General features: G+C 46.9%; 1 pseudogene; it reads right to left on the reverse strand.

Moving 5' to 3' along the window:
* Positions 1-1,821: 1,821 nt before the first annotated feature.
* Positions 1,822-10,760, reverse strand: part of LOC112076153 (ADP-ribosylation factor-binding protein GGA1-like) — a 16,488-nt pseudogene continuing 7,549 nt past the window's right edge.

Raw genomic sequence — 10,760 nt, forward strand, 5'->3', positions numbered from 1 at the left:
CCATCCTTACCCTGGGTCTCAAGTTGGAAGTTGCCCCTAGACACTAATCAAAGATCAGTTTAATGTCAGCCACTTTCCTCTAAAAGCAATGCCACTTGTGGGACCAGGGTTGGGGTGGGCTGGGGGAGAGGTTGACTGCATCCCAAATGGCATCCGATTCCCTATATATGTCCAAAGTAGTGCACTACAGAGCATAGAGAATAGGGTGTAACTTGGGACGCAGCCAGGGTCTTCACCACCTCTGTTGTTGTTTTGTAAATCTGTATTTGGCACTTTATCAGACGGACCCTGCTGCATATCTGCATACAATATTTAACAATAAATATGTCTGCTAAATGAGTCAAATGTAAACATAGATAAAATAACTGACTGTGATCAGATCTTCCTGGGTGTGTTACCAATATTAAGTGTACACTCATACACTCGTTCACTACTTCCCACCAAAATCTCAAAGCATTGTATTGGTGGAGGCATGTCATTTCCTTTCAAATCAGTGAAGGGAAATGAACAAGCGCAACACGTTGGGAGGAAGGAGAGCCCATTGGCAAATACAGTCAGGGATGAATTGATTGGATGAAAAAAGCTCCGTGGGCAGAGCTTAGTGACAGGCCAGTGTGAAGGGGTTTACAGGGAGAGTCAAAAAGAAAAGGTCTTACTGGTGTAGGATGGAGGGCATTACACACGGGTAGTGACCCACATGGTTGCCAGTTTGAATCCCAGTTGTGACTTTTGTTTTCCAACCTGAACTAATCACTTTTTTAATCTACTGACGTTCCAAATGAGTCATTGACTGGTGCTTTCCCCCGTTAGTTGCACTGGGATGGGGACCAGAAGGTTACAGGTTCTAATATTGTGGACTAGGAACTGGGATGGGGACCAGGTTATAGGTTCTAATCTTGTGGACTAGGAACTGGGATAGAGACCAGGTTACAGGTTCTAATCTTGTGGACTAGGCACTGGGATAGGGACAGGAGGTTACTGGTTCTAATCTTGTGGACTAGGAACTGGGATGGGGACAGGTTATAGTTTCTAATCTTGTGGACTAGGAACTGGGATAGAGACCAGGTTACAGGTTCTAATCTTGTGGACTAGGAACTGGGATAGGGACCAGAAGGTTACAGGTTCTAATCTTGTGGACTAGGCACTGGATAGGGACCAGAAGGTTGCAGGTTGTCATCTTGTGGACTAGGAACTGGGATAGGACCAGAATGTTACAGGTTTAATCTTGTGGACTAGGAACAGGGATGGGACCAGATTACAGTTTTAATCTTGTGGACTAGGAACTGAGATAGGGACCAGATTACAGGTTCTAATCTTGTGTGACTAGGCACTGGGATAGGACCAGAAGGTTACAGGTTCGAATCTTGTGGACTAGGAACTGGGGACCAGATTACAGGTTCTAATCTTGTGGACTAGGAACTAGATAGGGACCAGAAGGTTGCAGGTTCTCATCTTGTGGACTAGGAACTGGGATAGGGACCAGAAGGTTACAGGTTCTAATCTTGTGGACTAGGAACTAGGATAGGACCAGAAAGTTACAGGTTCTAATCTTGTGGACTAGGAACTGAGATAGGGACCAGATTACAGGTTCTAATCTTGTGGACTAGGCACTGGGATAGGGACCAGAAGGTTATAGGTTCTAATCTTGTGGACTAGGAACTGGGGACCAGATTACAGGTTCTAATCTTGTGGACTAGGAACTAGGATAGGGACCAGAAGGTTGCAGGTTCTCATCTTGTGGACTAGGAACTGGGATAGGACCAGAAGGTTACAGGTTCTAATCTACCTTTTCTCAAAAAATGACCACAGAAGACTTCCAGATAAGAACAGCATTCTTTGTTTTATTGATCACAGATGTCAGAGTGTAGTATCTGAGGCATCAATCAATCAATCAATCATCAATCAATCAATCAATCAATCAATCAGACGATGAACAAAAACACAACAAGCAGCTCACACAGGAGCCAGGTGAACAACAGGTCAGTAGCAGAGGCACCTGGTCTAGTTTGGTATAAAAAGGTGGAGAAACGTAATCCAGGTGGGTCATTTGGCATGGCGTTGGCAAAGCCGGGTCAATCAGACAACACAAAGAACACACACATGGACACACCCACACCTAACACTAGACTGGTCTCCCAGAGCCTACTTCAAATACTAAATAAATATCAGTTTTTAAGAACCTCCAAGGATGACCGCATATCAAAAGTAAATACACACGCATCACAGATCACATGACCAACTACATGACATCATGGCAGTCAAGGCAGCGATCGCAGAGGGTTCCACATTCTGCTGCAGAACCTCTCTCTATCAGGTACCAGAATATTTCTCTGTCAGGTTCTAGAATGTCTCTCTCTCTCATTCTAGAATGTCTCTCAGATCAGAGGCCCATCCAGGACACCCAGTCAGGGAAGTCCTCCACCTCTCCCATCTCACTGAGGCTCTGCTCTCCATCACCGTGACCAGGGTCAGCTTGTAGCGCAGACGTACCTTACACTGGAGGAGATAACACACAAACCATCACCATTCTATCAAAACACACGACGCTAGAGGGAGATAACACACAAACCATCACCATTCTAATCAAACACACCTAAGCCTGGAGGGAGGATAACACACAAACCATCACCATTCTATCAAACACACCTAACGCTGGGAGGGAGATAACACACAACCATCACCATTCTAATCAAACATACCTAAGGCTGGAGGGAGGATAACACACAAACCATCACCATTCTATCAAAACACCTAACGCTGGAGGGAGATAACACACAAACCATCACCATTCTATCAAACACACCGACGCTAGAGGGAGATAACAGACGCTGGAGGGAGATAACACACAAAACCCTCACCATTCTATCAAAGGCACATTGTCAACAAGCCACTGCACTTCACATTCAAAGTTAATAAACCCTTGAGATCGTATCCGCAGCTTTTACCCTGAATACGATCGCCACGGACGTCAGGGAGATTGCTTTTAAAAGCCACATTGTTGACAATGAAGTTAACCTGTTGATGATGCGCCTATGAATGAATGCCGGCCAAGTCACAGGTCTGACGATAACAAAAACAATCTCTGTGTTTCCAGTGTGTCAGGTTGAGCAGTAGACTCACCCTGTGTGGGTTGGAGAGGAGCAGTATCTGTGAGAGGGCAGCAGGGGGCAGCAGAGGGTTGTAGGAGGGGAGGTCATTCCCTGAAGACGGCTGGAGCTTCACTGTCATGGTCTGGAGACAGACAGGGAGATCAGTCAGCCAGCCAGTCATTCAGTCAGACAGTCATTCAGTCAACCAGACAGTCATTCAGTAAGATCAATGAATCAATCAATGAATCAATCAGTCCAGGTTCCCACACCTTCTTAAAACATCAAATTCAAGGACTTTTCAAGGCCCAATTCCCTCAAATTCAAGGACCCGTGGGAACACTGACTGTCATCATTCAATCAGTCATTGATGGATACGAAGATTCATTAGACAAGGAGAGAGATTGTTTAAAGTTAGAAAATGTAGGAGTTTAAAAAAGTCTTGTCCATATTTGGGCGTTTGTCTGTTACCTTGGGAACGGCAGCCTGAAACAGGATGTCTTTAACAGGAAGTGCGGAGGTGTTCACCGTGGAGACAATAACCACAGCAACGTTAGGGTGTCCCGGGGGCGGATCTTTGGCAAAATGGAGGGAAACATGGACGCCATTCTGGTCGTACACTGTGATCGGCTCCAATCGACCTATCGGAGACATTCAGGAAATGAACACCTCAGGCGTGTCAACATAGAAACAGATGACTTGAAATTGAAAAGACCAGAGGTATCCATTAACATGAATAACTACAGACAACTGTAGTGACAAAACTGTAACTCCTAGTGTGCATCCAAAATGGATCCTTATATAGTGCACCCATAGGGCTCTGGTCAAAATAAGTGCACTTTACGAAGGAAATTAGGATGCAATTTGGGACAAAAGAAGTGCACTACAAAGGAATTAGAATGCAATTTGGGACAAAAGAAGTGCACTATAAAGGAATTAGGATGCAATTTGGGACAAAAGAAGTGCACTATAAAGGAATTAGGATGCAATTTGGGACACATTCCTATTCTGTGTATTACTGTGTTTCAAAGATCTTAAGAAAAGGACAAAAACTAGGTCTGTGTTCCAAATGGTTCCCTTTGTACCAGTTAGCCCTGGTTAAAAACAGTGCACTCTATAGGGAATAGGGTGACATTTTAGGACACAACCTTACTTGGTTTAATGGATTCCAGCGGGACGTGGATCTCTGCTAAGGATTCTGGGAGATTGAAACTCTCTGATTTCACTGGAGATCCTGACTCTGTCATTGGCTGACTCCGTGAGTTTGATGGTGATCCTGACATCACAATTGGACGATTCTGAAGGAACGCCCTGATAGGAAGAAGAAAAGATTGAATCGTCAAGGTGTCTCGGTCTCTCGCTCTCTTTCTCAATCAATCCATCCATCCATCCCTCACCAGTCAGTCCCATTTGACGAGCCGCTGCCGCCACCCCGGGCCACCAGTGGGTGGTCTCTCCCTCCACACCCCCACGTGGTCAGGGAATGGTCTCTTCCTCCACACCCCCACGTGGTCAGGGAATGGTCTCTCCCTGTGTTCTCCTCTCCTCCTCTCATCTGAAATAAAGGGGGATGGATAATAGGCATCTGTGTTGAAGAGGAACAAATCAGTGTAAATATGATCTGGTGTTGTTGTGACCCCATGGGCCCTGGTCAAAAGTAGTGCACTATGTAGGGAATAGGGAGCCATTCTTGTCCAAAGTAGTGCACTATGTAGGGAATAGGGAGCCATTCTGGTCCAAAGTAGTGCACTATGTAGGGAATAGGGAGCCATTCTGGTCAAAAGTAGTGCACTATGTAAGGAATAGGGAGCCATTTAGGGCGCAACCAGAGGTAACTGGTACCTGGAGTAGATCCTGGTAGTACGTGCTGCTCTGGCTTTGAGACGATGCTGGTTTATCCAGCCCTGAATAAAGAACACATCCCTGTTAACATTAGACACAGAACCACATCACGAACACGTCAACACAAACACTATTACAGTACAGATACAGGAAGTGAATACTGTTTCCTAACACATCTGGATCATGAACACATCACAGCAGAAACATCCACATGAAAAGGGGGGGGGGAAACAGAACCTGTACGAACCTGTCACGTCCAGATCGATTAGAGATAGGAGAGTACTGTTGAGCCGTTGACGGGAGAGAGGAGAGGAGGGAGGGGAGGAAGAGGAGGGAGGAGGGGTGCCAAGCCGAGGCTGGGGGGTAGAGGAGGAGGAGGACACGTGGTGGGGAGGTGAGACGGAGGAAGACATGTCTTTAGAAGGTGGTCTACGTGTCTGTGGAGAGTCCAGGGCGGACAGGTCTATTAGATGGTAACTCTTTATCTCTCTGGGGCTGCTGGGACCTGGGGATGGAGACTATATGAAAACACAACTACTGAGATTCACACTGAAACAACACGTCCTCTATGAAGTCACACAGAACACTAGAACAGAACACAGAACACTAGAACACACAGACGGTACTCTGTCCTAGGGATAGAGACAACACAGAGACATTCAGACTGAAACACCACTACAACACTAGAACAGAACCCAGAACACTAGAACAGAACACAGAACACTAGAACACACAGAAGGTACTCTGTCCTAGGGATAGAAACAACACTCCACTGACATGACAACTCAGAGACATGCAGACTGAAACACCACTACAACACTAGAACAGAACACAGAACACTAGAACACACAGAAGGTACTCTTTCCTAGGGATAGAGACAACACTCCACTGACATGACAACTCAGAGGTATTCAGACTGAAACAACACTACAACACTAGAACAGAAACACAGAACATAGAACACACACAAGGTTCTCTGCCAAATTGAAAACCTTGGAGGGGGAGAACAAACACAAGACAACACACACTGTTAGTAGACCTTGACAGACAAAACCACAATGTATGAGTGGTGTAGAGAGGAGCTAGACAGATGTACCGTTGTTTATGGAGCTCTCTCCTCCTCCTCCTCTCATCCTGTTGCTCTCTCTCCCCCCATCATATCTTTATACATGTTGACCACCAGGGTCAGCTCATCTTGGCCCGCAGGATCTGAGCTGAAATGGAAGGAACACAACACGAAAGACAGAATGAATAGACGATGAAAGAAAAGACAATAAATAGGGCAGCAGGTAGCCTAGCTAGCAGGTAGCGCATTGGGTCAGTAACAGCAGGTAGCCTAGCTAAGGTAGCGCATTGGGTCAGTAACCAGCAGGTAGCCTAGCTAGCAGTAGCGCATTGGGTCAGTAACCAGCAGGTAGCCTAGCTAGCAGGTAGCGCATTGGGTCAGTAACCAGCAGGTAGCCTAGCTAGCAGTAGCGCATTGGGTCAGTAACCAGCAGGTAGCCTAGCTAGCAGGTAGAGCATTGGGTCAGTAACCAGCAGGTAGCCTAGCTAGCAGGTAGAGCATTGGGTCAGTAACCAGCAGGTAGCCTAGCTAGCAGGTAGAGCATTGGGTCAGTAACCAGCAGGTAGCCTAGCTAGCAGGTAGCGCATTGGGTCAGTAACCAGCAGGTAACCTAGCTAGCAGGTAGAGCATTGGGTCAGTAACCAGCAGGTAGCCTAGCTAGCAGGTAGAGCATTGGGTCAGTAACCAGCAGGTAGCCTACTAGCAGTAGCGCATTGGGTCAGTAACCACAGGTAACCTAGCTAACAGGTAGAGCATTGGGTTAGTAACCAGCAGGTAGCCTAGCTAGCAGGTAGCATTGGGTCAGTAACCAGCAGGTAGCCTAGCTAGCAGGTAGAGCATTGGGTCAGTAACCAGCAGGTAACCTAGCTAGCAGGTAGAGCATTGGGTCAGTAACCAGCAGGTAACCTAGCTAGCAGGTAGAGCATTGGGTCAGTAACCAGCAGGTAACCTAGCTAACAGGTAGAGCATTGTGTCAGTAACCAGCAGGTAGCTTAGCTAGCAGTTAGAGCATTGGTCAGTAACCAGCAGGTAACCTAGCTAACAGTTAGAGCATTGGGTCAGTAACCAGAAGGTAGCTTAGCTAGCAGTTAGAGCATTGGGTCAGTAACCAGCAGGTAGTCTAGCTAGCAGGTCGAGCATTGGGTCAGTAACCAGCAGGTAGCCTAGCTAGCAGGTCGAGCATTGGGTCAGTAACCAGCAGGTAGTCTAGCTAGCAGTTAGAGCATTGGGTCAGTAACCAGCAGGTAGCCTAGCTAGCAGTAGAGCATTGGTCAGTAACCAGCAGGTAGCCTAGCTAGCAGGTAGAGCATTGGGTCAGTAACCAGCAGTAGCCTAGCTAGCAGGTAGAGCATTGGGTCAAAACCAGCAGGTAGCCTAGCTAGCAGGTAGAGCATTGGGTCAGTAACCAGCAGGTAGCCTAGCTAGCAGGTAGCGCATTGGGTCAGTAACCAGCAGGTAGCCTAGCTAGCAGGTAGAGCATTGGGTCAGTAACTGAAAGGTTGCTGGTTCGAATGTCCATGTCGAAAATTTGACAATTCTATCGATGTGCCTTGAGCAAGGCACTTAACCCCAATTTCTCCAGGGGTTCAGTACTACTATGGCTGACGCTTTAAAACAACACATTTCACTGCACCTATCCGGCCTATAGACAATACAACATTTTACTTTATTATGAAAAAGATCTGAGTTAGATCGAGGAACAGATTAGACTCATAAATAGTTCATTATGGATCTGGAAACTGCTTCTAACATAAATGACCAGAACAAAAAAGTAAATTTAGAGGTACTTGACATGAAGAGAAGGACTAGAACAGATTAAATTCCACCCACTACAGCCAGAAGACTGGCCACCCCCAGAGCCTGGTTCCTCTCTACTTGGTACAGCCAGAAGACTGGCCACCCCCCAGAGCCTGTTCCTCTCTACCTGGTACAGCCAGAAGACTGGCCACCCCCAGAGCCTGGTTCCTCTCTACTTGGTACAGCCAGAAGACTGGCACCCCCCAGAGCCTGGTTCCTCTCTACCTGGTACAGCCAGAAGACTGGCCACCCCCAGAGCCTGGTTCCTCTCTACCTGGTACAGCCAGAAGAGGACTGGCCTCCCCCAGAGCCTGGTTCCTCTCTACCTGGTAAGCCAGAAGAGGACTGCCTCCCCCGAGAGCCTGGTTCCTCTCTACCTGGTACAGCCAGGAGACTGGCCACCCCCCAGAGCCTGGTTCCTCTCTAGGTTTCTTCCTAGGTTCTGGCCTTTCTAGGGAGTTTTTCCTTGCTACAGCATTGCTTACTCTTTGGGTTTTAGGCGGAGTATCTGTGAAGAACTTTGTGACAACTGCTGATGTAAAAAGGGCTTTATAAAATATCTTTGACCAATTGATTGATGAGACAGAATGCTCCAGCACTCAGAATAGAAATGGTGATAATTGATTCAGTGTTTCACAGAGTTTTACTGAGGAATTATATTTGCTAATATGACACGTTTAGTTGTGTGAATAGATCCCAGATTATCTGGATACATAGAGACTAAATGATCAACGTAGATCTGGCTACATAGAGACTAAATGATCAATGTAGATCTGGATACATAGAGACTAAATGATCAATGTAGATCTGGATACATAGAGACTAAATAATCAACGTAGATAAATTACCTAAAGCTTCGTCATCGTCGACGGTGTCACTGGCCAATCGGAAAAGGTTGGGTCTGAGCCTATCACAGCTCTCGTAGAGGCCTACAGGAAGGACAGGATACACAGTCATGTGTTAGTACCGTCTGTGTACCGCACACACACACACGGTATCTGTTTAGTGTACACAAACAACACACACACACACACACACCAACACACACACACACACACAGTATCTGTTTAGTAGACACACAGAGAGAAACAGCTCATACCTTCAGGTGGTCAGTGTGGTGAGTGGAGGGCCCAGTGAGACAGTGTTGCTGTAGTAACTCTCTCAGCTGTCTGGTTCTGCTAGCGACCTCCTCCAGGGTAGAGACACGTCTAGATACAAGCTCTGCTTTCTGCTGCTCCTACAGACAATAATACAGCAGTCAACCATCACTCACTCACACAGACGACAGACAGACAGACAGACAGACAGACAGACAGACAGACAGGACAGACAGACAGACAGACAGACAGACAGACAGACAGACAGACAGACAGACAGACAGACAGACAGACAGACAGACACAGACAGAGACAGAGACAGAGACAGACACAGACAGAGACAGACAGAAAGACAGAGACAGACAGACAGACAGACAGACAGACAGACAGACAGACAGACAGACAGAGACAGACAGACAGACAGACAGACAACAGAGACAGACAGAGACAGACAGAGACAGACAGACAGACAAGACAGACAACAGACAGACAGACAGACAGACAGACAGACAGACAGACAACAGACAGACAGACAGACAGACAGACAGACAGACGTAGTCTCACTTCTTTGATGGTGTTCTTGATCAGTCTGTTGGCTGTCTGCAGATCTTCAGGACTACTGCTCTTCAGGAGTGTGGCTAACAACTGAAAACACACACACACACTAAGAGAGATAAGACAAGAAGATCAACTAAAAAAAGGCTCTCACACACACACACACACACACAGACACACACGCACACACACACACCTTGGCCTTGTCCTCCTGGTTGAACACAGAGTCCTCAGCTCTCTGTGAGGGAGGGAGCATCACAATGGTGTCTGGGAGTTTAGGGTCCTTCTTCACAAGGCCTGAAGAACAGACACGGAGAGACAATGAGTGGTTGTTTCCCCAAACGCCACCCGCGTTCGCTTTACAGAGCCCGACCTTTGACCTGGCCCACAGGTTGCAAAGGTCTGTATCATAATGGACCTTGTTTTTTAAACATGCGCTGGCCTCCTGTAACTAAGCTGTAACAGTTCTAAGGTGTAGAGTTCTAAGTTATAACGGGTTCTGAGCGGTAACAGACCTTGTTTCCTGAGCGATAGAACTATAGAACCAGAGGCCTATCACTCAGGAAACAAGGTCTGTTACTGCTCATACCTAACTCTAGAACCTTAGAACCAGGAGGCCTAGGTATAACGGTTCTGAGCAGTAACAGACCTTGTTTTCCTGAGTGATAGGCCTCCTGGTTCTAAGGTTCTAGAGTTCTACGGTATAACGGTTCTGAGCGGTAACATACCTTGTTTCCTGAGCGATAGGCCTCCTGGTTCTAGAGTCTAAGGTATAACGGTTCTGAGCGGTAACAGACCTTGTTTCCTGAGCGATAGGCCTCCAGTTCCTAGGTTCTAGAGTTCTAAGGTTATAACGGTTCTGAGTGGTAACAGACCTTGTTTCTGACGATAGGCCTCCTGGTTCTAAGGTGGTAGAGTTCTAAGGTATAATGTTCTGAGCGGTAACAGACCTTGTTTCCTGAGCCGATAGGCCTCCTGGTTCTAAGGTTCTAGAGTTCTAAGGTTATACGGTTCTGAGCGGTAACAGACCTTGTTTCCTGAGTGATAGGCCTCCTGGTTCTAAGGTTCTAGAGTTCTAAGGTATAACGGTTCTGAGGTGTTGTAACGGACCTTGTTTCTTAAGCATGCGGTAGGCCTCCTGAATCTTGGGTTCTTCTTTGAGCCACAAAGTCCAGCTGTACAGAACTCCGTCACCCTCAGCTTCACCTCCGCACCACTCCACTGACCCAGGAACTGTTAACACACACACACACACAGTTTCAGCTTCACCTCCACTCCACTGACCCAGGAACTGCAGATCAATCAATCATGTATTTC

The sequence above is a fragment of the Salvelinus sp. IW2-2015 genome, unplaced genomic scaffold (genome assembly GCF_002910315.2).
Source record: "Salvelinus sp. IW2-2015 unplaced genomic scaffold, ASM291031v2 Un_scaffold3600, whole genome shotgun sequence".
Taxonomy (NCBI): domain Eukaryota; kingdom Metazoa; phylum Chordata; class Actinopteri; order Salmoniformes; family Salmonidae; genus Salvelinus; species Salvelinus sp. IW2-2015.